We start from the raw sequence: 12257 nt of genomic DNA on the forward strand, positions 1-12257 counted from the left end.
CATAAACTGAACATTACAACATTTAAATTATGCTTCTGTAGATTGGGTTTGAATCGTTTTCGAGAGGGAAGATGAACACGTACGAAGTGAGAACCTTTCAGTGATTTGCAAAACATTTCCAAAACAAGGAATTTAATTGGGTAAAATAAAGTCCTTCTGAAAACAAAGTGGGAATTGGTGGAAATAGTTCTCAAAAAATTTAAGCCAAAAACCTTGAGATGTCCTGTCTTCTGCCGTTCTAACGTCCCATTAAATGTCATTACATCTTCATCCATTTTTAACCTTGAAGTTATTCCTCTCTAAAGCCAGTCAATCCTCTATTACTCTATTCGAAAAGGCCGATGGTGAAGCAGAATGAGTTTTGCCTTTCACCCTTTAACAAACCCATTTAAGTTTGTTTTTAAAGAGGGAGGCAGAGAGGGTTATAACTGTTGGCTCTCAATTTACAGCCAAGAGATTTAGATACACAGATACAAACTATACTTTTTTTCAACCTCGGCCGGCAATTGCTAGGACACAGGAGAAAAATGCAGCTGGGCAGAGGGTGAAAAGAGGTATGAAGGAGGTGAGAGAGAAACAACAGGAGATGTAGAGCGTGAGTGAAAGGAGGAAAGCAAGAGAGAAGAGAGATACAGAGTTAGATATACAAAGAGAAAAAATAAAAATAAAAACAGGAAATGGATAATAAAAAGAATGAAGGGAGAGGAAATGAAGAGATAAGGGGATTATATTTCCAGTCTGGTCAGGATTTTCTTTCTTTCCCGGAGGAACATGGTCTGCTATTGTCTATTTCTAATTTACTCCGATCACCACACTGTGGACCCGTGGAGTTTTGTATTTTGTATATGTATCTGTGAAGCTTATTTGTGTGTGTCTCTTTGTGTGTGGATGGACGCACTGTCTGTCAGAAGGCATGTGATATTTTTAATATTTTAATTTTTTTTTTTATCTATGCTCCTCTAAACTGCCACTCCAAATATTTTTTTATCTCTATGGTAACACACACTCTTACAGCCCTTTTTCAACTTGAAAATTGTTTTTGTTTTTTGCACCACATTATCTAAAACTGGCAGCTCAAAAACCCTCACATTCTGATGAGGTGTCTCAGATGTTTTAGTCCAAACTATTTATTGTAATGCTTCTAAGAAACAGCAATCAATCAACAACTGCTTACTTTTGGTCAATATTGTATCCTACACCTGGAACAACATTAACCTTGGTCTTCATTGGATCCTGACTTTTCTGAAATAGTGTTGTTGACAAAAAATAAGGCTATAAATAACAGTTTTTCAACAGCAACCTGATGTCTTCATCATTATCTGGCAGGAGAAACTGTAATATATCACATCATATAAATCTAACAAGAAGTGAAAAAAAAACTGAGCATTGGCTAGAGTCCATCTGAAACTACTGTGTCGGTTTCCCTTAAGGCAGGGTCACCCCCCTGAGGCCAAGCCACTGTCTAATCTCCTGATGAAAGTATTGAACTGTCTATGATCGGATAATTGGGACTAGAGTTTGACCAAATCCCAATGAAACAGCTTTAGCACACCAGATCCAAAGAACACACAGTGACTCTATTGTCCAAAAGACACCCTCATGAAAGTGTTTTAGCCCCTGCCTGTTCATTCCCCACAGGGCACAACCACTGTAAATCCCTGCAGTAGAAAAGGAAAGGCAAAACCAAACCATGGTACTGAGCAGTGGGAGCAGGACTGCAGCATGTAAAACCTGCAGAGCTGCTACACAATCAGTAAAGTTCAATGGCTTCAAACAGTTAGACACTAGCTAGAAGTGGTATGAACAATACAAATCGCATTGTCCTCTGACACCATGAAGCTGAGGAACACAAGAAACTGTGAATTCCAATAAAAAGTTGCTCCTAGGGAATCATGGGCAGTTTTATAGGGCAGGTTTATATCTATTGAAATATCTGTCCAATACTGTTAAATCTAATGTTGATAATTGTAGGTTGTTTATTTTTTCTTTTTTGTAACATGAGCTTTCCATTTTGGTTTTGATCACACTAAGGATACAATGTCTCCATAGAATGCAGAATACCTTGGTATTGCTATACCTTCCTCTTACTACCCAGGTTTCTAATTAGCTCCATCTGATACTCTTCATCCTTTCTACACTGACTGAGTAAACTCACTTTACTTTCTGGTGGCCTGCATGCTGATTTACAATTCCCAGCTAGATTTGGCTTGTCCAGATCATCATTCATTCAAAAGAGCAATGGGTGATCTTAAATGTATCCTCTGCATCACTGGCTAATCATTACGTAATTCATCTTCATATTTTATATTTTTCTAATTACTTCTTGACTCCAGCCAAAAATCAACCTGCACAGAGAACCACACACTCATCAAAAACATGGATTGGATGTTGAAATAACAAAGCATCCCAGTTTCTTTCTGAGTAATGCAGCTTGCATATTCCAACAAGCCCTCCAAAGAAAAACATCAAAATCCATAATTTTTCCATGTCTCAGGACACTTTCTGGAACAACTGAAGCTGTTATCCTTCTTGAGACGACAGTCTCCAAATTGAGGTGCCTCAAAACTGGTCCAAGTTTCTGCAACCATAAACTATTTATGTCTATGTGTAAAAATAACAGCAAAAACTCCAGTGTCTAAATATACTTTGTAAACTGTCTAGTGTGCACATGCTAGCAATGCAGGCTGTTACATCTTAACATTAGCTGACTTATTGAAGTGAACATCTAACCTCGGGGTGCGTCTGTGACCACTACAGGGGGGTGAAGCCACACCCTTTGTGCAGAGAGAGCGCACGATGCAGGATTTCCTCCCTGTGAAGCCAGTGCTTATAGGATTGGGAAATCCCAAGTTCAAAAAGTCTTTTCGACTTCTGATCACTTCCCTGGGAAAAATGTTCCCCAGCTTCAGAACTCTGGCTGAAATTGCTTTGCTCATATTTGGCTGTTTAGGCACAATGGCCACAGTGTTTTAGTGACCTCCAAAAATGACCTGCTCTGTGTGGTGTTCACTATTTTGACTATCTTTCCTCTCCAATGCATAATCCAAGTTGTTTATTTAAAATGAAATGCTATCAAATAGGCTATGTCTCATTAACAGAACAGTAGAGCTGAACTATATGCAAAAAAAAAAAAAAAAATCATAATGTGATTATTATGGCAGAAATTGCGATTGTGATTGTGGTAGTTGGAATGATCATTTTTGCATTTCATATTCACTAAAAATTTGTAAAGTTAATGAGGATGTGATTTTTATTGGGGCTTTTACCAAACAAGCATTTTCCCTTATGTCTGGAGAATAAGATTTGTAGGCTGGGGGATCTCTATAGCACCACAATGCTTCATTTTTGGTCTGTGGTGACACATTTTACCAAAATCAAAAAAATTGGAGCTCAATTCGCTGAGATTTGGATATTACACTTGGGCATATTGTGATATTGATATTATTTCAATTAATTGTTCAGCTCTGAATGACGGGTAATGATAGATTATGATGGAATTTTCACGACCCTGTCTGTCAAAATGACGGACAGCTAGAAAGTCTATAACAACCTCTGATGCTGTGTCTCACAGAGAGAATTTTCAGGCTTTCCTCTGGTTTTCTCTGTTAAGCTCCATCTTTCTTGCTGTCTCTCTCTCTCTCTCTGCGTGTGTGTCCTTCCTCATTAAAGTCAGTCACTTAACCAAGTTATGGATCAGTGCCATCTGCTCTCCTTGCGGCCAGATCGAGAGAAACATAGACAAACTCGGATAAAGTGACAGACACACAAAGAAAAAGGTTGATAAAAGATGTGGGGCATGTGTAGGAGAAAGACGGGAGAAAAAAAAGAGAATGAAGTAGAGAGAAGGAGGGCACGAAACAGCAGAGAGAGAAATAGATATAAAAGGAGCACGATGACTATAAACTTATCTTCCCTGTGGCAACTGTCTGTTTGATACTGGAAGGTCACATCACTGTCCAGATGTCACATGATATTAAAATAAATGTGTGTGAGTGGGAGTTTGTGAAGAATAAATTACACTCTACAGTATATGACATATTAACAGCAGGACCAGGCACAGTTTATGTAAATTATACCCATTTTATCAGCAAAAATCTCAAAGTGTGACTGAACAAAGGGCAGTGTCACAACCCTCTAATTTAGATGCTGTGGATTTCAACGGTTTTCAACAGTTATGAGCAGTTTTCATCATGGTAGTTTAACTTGTCAGTGCAAAACAATATGAATATACAGTATGTAAATTTTCCATTTTAGCAGCACCTGTAGCTGTAATAAACTGGTGGTCTACGATGCCTTTAGTTCACATAAATCCTTGTCTGTCTGAGGCCACAACCGGATAAAGCATATGGACAAATTAAAGTTCAAGAACACACCCTGTTCTCAAGCCAACACACAACAAATCACATTAGGGAATATTGCTTCTGCAGAGGTAAATCAGTTTTATCTTGCTCATTTTAACCATATGAATTAGAGCAAGAAACTGCTATAATCTTCAGTATCTTCAGCATTATGATTTATCTGTTGTAATTGCCACACTTTCATCTCTACCATCAGAGAACGGAACTGTGTCTACATTAAAAAAAACCATGCCACCCACTTTGGCAGGTGCACAAAAACACACAAATCCACACATAAAAGGTAATTTTGGAAACACATAAAAAAGGGAAAAGGTTAAAAGTATTGGAAATACAATTTTTCTTTATGACAGTGAGGTCTGGGTCCCTTATTAAAGTTAATAAGAACTCCACAAGAACAGCTGTGCAAGCACATTTTGGGCACCATCTGAAGCTGCTCTCACCTGGCATGTCGCGCAGAGTATGGCACATTAGTGAGAAAAACCTGATCCACCTTTCTCATTTTTCTAAAATTAATTGAATGAAAAGCATTGACATGATCTGATTTCATGTAATTTTGATGTCAGTTGCAGTGCTTCAAGCATACTCATTTTTATGTTGGTGTCGGTTCAGTGCTGTTTGTTCAGTAAGGCAGGTTTAGGCTTAGAGAGAATGGAAAAGAGAAAAACAGTACATACAGTACACAGCAGTTAGAGAAAAGCAGCTGTGTGTCCAGTGTTATATTGAACCTGAGCAGGAGGTTGAGGTGATTGACAGCTTAGGCTCTCAGTATTTCCTCTGAGATCATCTCAGCGTTTTGTTCCAGTACAGTAGGCAAGTTAGAATAAAAAAAAAAAGAAAAAAGAAAAGACGAAAAAGTAAATTCAAGGTCAAAAATATTTCACCACTTCCAATAACTTAAAATAATAAATAGAGCCAAACACTGATTCTGATCAAACTTTACAGCACATAATAACGTTACAGTTTTCTTTTGTCTGACCCCTCAAAGATACTGTTCCTCATCACATCACTCTGCCACTGGTCAAGTTGGATGTGTAGATATTCTCTTTTGCTGTAAATAATTAATTAGACTGAAAATTGTTTTCCTCTCTTTAGTTCAATTTAGTTTGTGATGGAAAAGCAGTATGCATCTCTATGAACACTACCATGCCTAATAATACACTCTAGGGGGCAAACAGGATTGATGACTTCACATTTGCAACTCGAATTCAAAAGCAAGTAAATTGAGGCCAGGCTTTGCTTGACATGAACAGGTTTGTATGCCATGCCATCAGACACACAGCATGAGTATTTAAACTGTTCAAAGGCCATACAGGCAGGTCAAAAAGCCTTGGGAACACTCACCTGGTAGGGTGCATACCATTTAGGCTCAGTCCTTACCACAGTCAGTCAGTCTCTCTCTCTCTCTCTCTCTCTCTCTCTCTCTCTCTCTCTGTCTCTCTCTCTCTCTCTCTCTCTCTCTCTCTCATTACACCCGTTTCTACATACAGAAAGTGGTGGAAGTAGTTGTGTGATGGATTGAATAATAAAAGTTCAAATCTTGTACACTTCCTAACCTCCAAACACAGTGTGTGTGAGGTGGGTGCGCTTGTCAAATTCTCAGCTTAAGGAAGCTACAAAAGTTGTCAGATACCTACTTCCAAAATTGAAAAGGTGTAGAGGAAGGGGGTTTACTATGCTGTCTGACTGACGAATAAGCACTTTTTGGTTGAAGCATACTAGACCTTTACTTTGTGGTTCCACAACAATGATGTGCACAACTGTTGCACACAAAGAAAGAACCTCTTACTTACTTTGCAGCTGAAATTGGAACGACTCCTGGCTAAAATGCAGAGGATGGGCAACAAGTTAGCGTGATGACGGTAGAGTGGCACGTCTTTCAGGCAAATATGGGAGACATGTATGGCACATCCAATCATGTGCCAGGCAAAAAAAATAGCTTTTGAGGTCCAACCCTTCCTGTTTGATAAAACAGTATCTACAGGGTAGTTAGCAACTAGTTTGCAAGACTCAGATCTGTGCCCAACAGATTCAGTTTAGACCACTGGGCTGGGATTTCTCAGCTGTCTGTGAGTTTGCATGATTGTGTGTGTATGCGTGAGAGAGAAAGTATTCGAGAGAGAGGTCGGCAGGATGCCAACGTCCTTGTTTGACACAGTGAGACACTGACAGGTCTCAAGGTCTGCCAACACACACACACACACACACACACACACACACACACACACACAGAAAGCCAACCACACAGGGTCTGCCAACTCACATCTGTAAAACTTTCCATGGCCAGGGGCTGTTATTGGGCAGTGGGGGGAGCAGGAGAGAGAGTAAGATGTTGAGAGAGAGATAGCGAGGGATGAGAGGAGGGAGAGGGCGAGATGAGATTCAGACAGCTAGACATGTACACACACAGACGGAGCGCTAATAAGCCTTTAAGGGTAAAACTAAAAAGCTGAGGGGATTTTGGAAGGATGGATGAATGGACGGACTGAGAAGAAGAGGGAGGGAGGGAAGGATGGCAGACTTTTCTGAAGGTTTCAGAGAACACAGGCAAGATGCCCAAGAAAATCTGACCCAGTAAAGCTCGTTCCAAAAGCTGCAGTTTTTTTTCATATCCTTAAATTAGAGCTGCAGAAATGAAACAGTGGTGTCAAATCACATTTTACAAATGGTTATATGCACACATATCATTTTCAAGCTCAGAACATTTCAAAATTAATTAGCTGACACCAACAGTTAGCTCCTGTTGATACATTTCATCCTACTCTCTTTGTTCAGTTTCCCCCACTATCCTATTTTTCAAACCAATCCATCATTACTTTGTTCTTTTACTTCCCCTTGTTCACATTTTTGCTCCATATTTTCTCCATGTTTCACCGAACTTCTATTCTTTGTGTTCCCCTCTTTACTACTGGTTTGTTTGTCTTCTGCTCTTTAGTTAGCACAGACATGATGACAGCAGAAGCACAGTCAACACGACTGAAAATCAGTGGGATTGTCTTCAGAATCAAATGGCAATCTTGAAAAGCAACTCACTTCTCCTTTCAAAAGCTGGGTGCATGTCATTCATTTTGGTGAGGAAGTCTATAATTTGTGAATCCAAACTGCAAAAGCCATGGAACCTAGCAGTAAACTGTATTTACACTGGCAGCACGATTGATTTACCTACAAGCAGCTCAGTGTGGGAGGTGTGTTTCGATATTCTTGTTAATTTAAGGCTCAGGAACACACATAAATTGGAAAACTGGTCCCACTAGCTGTTCATAATCAACTATTTGGTAAGCACTTGACAGAACAAATACGAGTAGAGATGTCATTTTTATGCTTTACTAAATCCAAGCGTGTAATACTAATACACTCAGAGACTTGGACTTACTGTACACGGCAAGCATGTAGGATGGGATATTTCACAACATATTCAAGTCAAACTTTAATATTTTGCACAGTAGCGGGTTATTGCTGGTATAGGAGTAGACCTGTAACTGGGGAACTAAATCAATTTTATGCATAAATTCCAGCCATTTGCTTTGATTATAATCTTACTTAAAACTCCCTGAGGATGCAAAGATGAATAAATATCAATAAAGGTCAATTAACATTCATACTCATATCCATTATGTCTCACAAACTCCTTAGGAAAAATGGCACAGGATAAACTCAAACACAATGGTATTTGAGAACACTAAGAACACCAACCTTTTTTTATGCCATTGCACCGGTAAGAGCTGCAGGCATTATGTTGTCAGGTTGTCCATCCATCCATCTGTCTGTCCTGTTCTCATGAACACGATATCTTAGTGACGGAATTCTTCAAATTTGGTACAAACGTTCACTTGGACTTTAGGATGAACTGATGAGCATTTGGTGGTCAAAGGTCAAAGATCAAGGTCACTGTGACCTCACAAAATTTGTTTTTGGCCATAACTCAAGAATTCATTCCCTAATGATGTCACAATTTAAAAACAACTGTCTAATAGGACAAAATGATGAGGTGATAACATTTTATATCCAAATGGTCAAAGGTCAACTTCACTGTGATATTACAAATGCTCTGCAAAAACCCTTGTGGCCATAATTCAATGCTATAACTTAAGAAGGGGAGATTGAGACCATATGTCTTGCATTTTCCTGTAACTTGGCTGTTTGGTGGAGACATACATCCGGATATGGATTAATTAATCTCTTCATTAACAAATCACTAAGGGTGCTGTCCTTCTGATAACTTTTTCAACTGTCATCTCCTTAAAGCCTGGACTATTGTTAAAACATACAAGGTTTCCTGTGTAGTTGATCTTCACTAAGTGGTGCATTTGAATGAAGCTAACAGCTTGTCTTTGTTTGTGTCTTAGACAGACATTAGTTAACATAGTTCCTAAGTCCTTCCATTTTTCCATTTTACTTAAAGCATGTGTTTCCTAATGTAGTTCTACAATTAAATGACTCTACATGTGTCTGCATGTATGTGCATATGTACTGCTGAAAGGTTTGTGGCTGAATATGTGAAAATGTGAATATACATAACCACAAGTGTGTGTGTCTGTATGTCAATGTGTGTATGTATTAATGCGTGTGTGTGTGCCTCTGTAAGTAAAAGTCTGCAGTTCAGCTATCCTGCTTAGAGAGCAGTTCCTAAATGTCAGTCTGGCCCCTGCAGGGCTTAACTTCCTGGAACTGGAGGATTATGGGAAAAATGTCAGAGAGAATTTGAGGTACTGACCAGAGCAAATGAGTGCAAAATAGAGAGTGCAGTGGAAAGAGGGAGAGACAGAGAGGGAGATAAAGAGCCAGACACAGAGGATGGGTTTTGGGAGTATGGGGATGAATGACAGGAATTAATCATAAGACATAAATTTACAAAGGGCAGAACACACACACACACACACACACACACACACACACACACACACACACACACAGGTGGGACGTTACATAGCCCCTGGATAAATGACTCCGAGATGGACCACTGTGCATGTATCTATCTGTCTTTTGCATATGTACATGCACATGTGCATGTGTGTGTGTGTCACAGGTTGCATGCTGTGACTGACAGTGTGGGCATCTACTTAGCAGACCCTAAGGCCAGGTTGGATCAATAAAAAAATGAGAAACTGAAAACATACCACAGAGACAAGTTGAAAGAAAGAATCAGTGAATAAGAGACAAAGATATAAAATTAGTAATCATCACGTAGTGAACATGACATCCCCTTTCAAGAGTGTGCTTAGCCGGAGGACGCATTAACAATTTGCCAATTCTCTACATCTTTGATGGCTTGCTTGAGGTGCCTGTGGACAACTTAGAAAACTATATTTACATTAAAGCCTTTTTAAGAGAGATGAAGGATGACTTTACTATTCACAAAGGTGAGTTATGTTATCAGGATTCGCAGAACAAGAAGATATGTCCAATCCACCTACATTTCTTGTGTCGTATCTGTATTGGAAACAAACTCCCAACATTATCAAAAAAAAAGAGCCAACAATCAATCAGAGGACAGATTCAGGCAACATACTGTAGTGCCAATCAAAATAAAATGCAGAAAGATAATGCACAATGCATGTCAGACCCTCAGAAAAGACATGAAAGATCCCAACAAAACCTTACAAGAAGATATGGAGTAGCTTCAAAACACAAAAGCAGACAATGCAGACAATGACAATGAGATAAGGAAACAGATGGAGAAAAATGATGCAGCAGTGGGACTTGCAGCCAACATCTACAGAAGCCAGCATAGCACCTGCATCCACTGCCAGGTAGAAACACTGTCAGATAGGATGTCAGCCAGCGATAACGTCTGTGGAAACTATGACATTGATAGCAACCACTGGCAAACAAAAACACTGCTCCGCACAAGTGTCTGACAACGAGAAAGGACAGATAGACATGCACACACTGCTCAGTAGGAAGGGGCTCTACTACCATGTTTTAAATACGTAAACACATAGCACAATGTGTAATACATTGTAACAATAAAATATGCACATTACAAATAGTTAACAGAGCTTACCAATGACTCTAACATAAGGAATACTTGAGATGGTAAAGCCAATGCAATATTTTTCAAGGTCTCAGCTGTTTTAGAGTTTAAATTATATCTAATTTCCACAGGATATAAAAGTTATGTAGTAAATATGACTAACAGCCAGCTTTGCCCACCATCCACATTTTTCATCTCATGTAGAAATAAAGAACACTTTCTAGAGATCCGGTGGGCGTCAGCAGCTGTCACAGTTTTTTGTCCTGCAGATTTCCAGCACTCTACAGTACAACACTATGCAGCTGTGCAGGCAATCACAAACCTTCATTGTACTGAAAGAATATAACTACTGTATTTACAGAACAAAGGTCCCTGATGGGAAAATATGACAGTTTCTAGTAATATAAACTGTTGTTTCTAACACTTTCAAAATAGCCACATGTGAAAAATTTCTTTGTGGTTTGTGTCTCTATGTCCAGTTTATTCACCAGGGTAACCAAACTAATGCTGAAGAAATGTTGAAACATATTTTCACTACACAACCTATCCCAGGTAAACTGGCTGCTCATTTATTCAACTTGTATATATCTTTACACCTCCACACCGGAGACGGGCCGTGGCAGGAGGCCAAAGTAAGTTTTGGCCATTAACTCAAGATGCTAATTATGACAAAATGCACTCTTTACCTTTTATCAAATTCCTTCAAATTCTTGACTACATATCTTATGAATCTGGACAGACCCGATCTAAACTGCAACTTGATTGGTTGGTGGAGGCATACAACCATGTATACCTGTTGTGGTGCTTCCACAGATGTACTTTTCTTTCCTTGTTTTCAGCTTCATACTAGATCATTTTTCATAACTTATCCTGGCATTTTCACTCCTAAATCTACTTTTTCCGATCTACTTTTCATGATCATGATCTATCATGACATTCAAAAGTTGTAATATTTTGAGCTTACTTGATAACTGCAGACATGTTTTGTTCTGAGAGAACAGGAAATATATGATATAGATTTCAACTTCAAACAAAATGAACAGGGTGCCATCTCACCCTTCTCCTATTGCTCGGTGCACTGTTTGTCAGCCTGACTAAGATTTGTAAGGCAGAACGGGTCAGACTACAGCAGAAACCGACAGCAGAATCACCATGCTTCATCAATTCCAGAATAATGAGACAATCATTGACTTTCTGTTCACCAAAGACTGCACTGTGAACATATAATCATAAGGTGGCCAGATGATGGAAAATCTGTCTCTGGCTCACTGCTAAGAGCATCAGCAGTATTAGTGAGGGCAACTCAGTACATGAAATGGTTGATGCCCCAAACAAAAACTTGGTCAACATAAACAAAGAAAGTTGTCCCACTTACAGTCAAACTACACTGAATTAATTTGTGCATTGTGGTTTGCTTGTTGTGCTTTGTGCTTTGGCACAATACATTCATGAACAAAGCTGTTTCTATTTGTTTTAAATCAATAGTTATTCAGCTAAATTTCTTTCATTCAAAGGAAGTGCCTGGTGGTGCAATCAAACCGAGGTCATCTTTCCATGATGATGAGACATGAAACCTCTTCAGACCAAGGTTATATCTAACGTCACTTATATTTCCATTTATGAGAAAAAACTGAGCAAAGACAGTTTCTCTTCCTATACACCGTTCATAATTGCAGGAATGTTTTGTGCTGATTGTAAAAATGATTCTGACCTAACTGTGACAGCAAGCAGCTTTGTTATTTGTTGAATGGATTCACAACACTGTCTCTCTGTTTCCACCTTTCACATGTATCCAGCCTTTCACTCAACGCTGGCTTTGCTGGGAAATACCAAGCAGAGAGTTCAACTTCCTGTGGAACTAGCTATTTTTTTTTTTTTTTTTTTTTTTGCTGTCAATGGGTCAACAATGTCTTAGGGTAAAAGTCTGG

The 12257-nt window shown here is 39.0% G+C and overlaps 1 long non-coding RNA gene across 3 annotated transcripts in view; it reads right to left on the reverse strand.

Moving 5' to 3' along the window:
* The window catches only part of LOC139634683 (uncharacterized), a 118502-nt gene that overhangs the window by 25083 nt on the left and 81162 nt on the right, over window positions 1-12257 (reverse strand). The window lies entirely within an intron of this gene.

This window comes from Trachinotus anak, unplaced genomic scaffold (genome assembly GCF_046630095.1).
Source record: "Trachinotus anak isolate AG129_WGS33_773 ecotype Australia unplaced genomic scaffold, CSIRO_AGI_Tana_v1 ptg000016l, whole genome shotgun sequence".
NCBI lineage: Eukaryota > Metazoa > Chordata > Actinopteri > Carangiformes > Carangidae > Trachinotus > Trachinotus anak.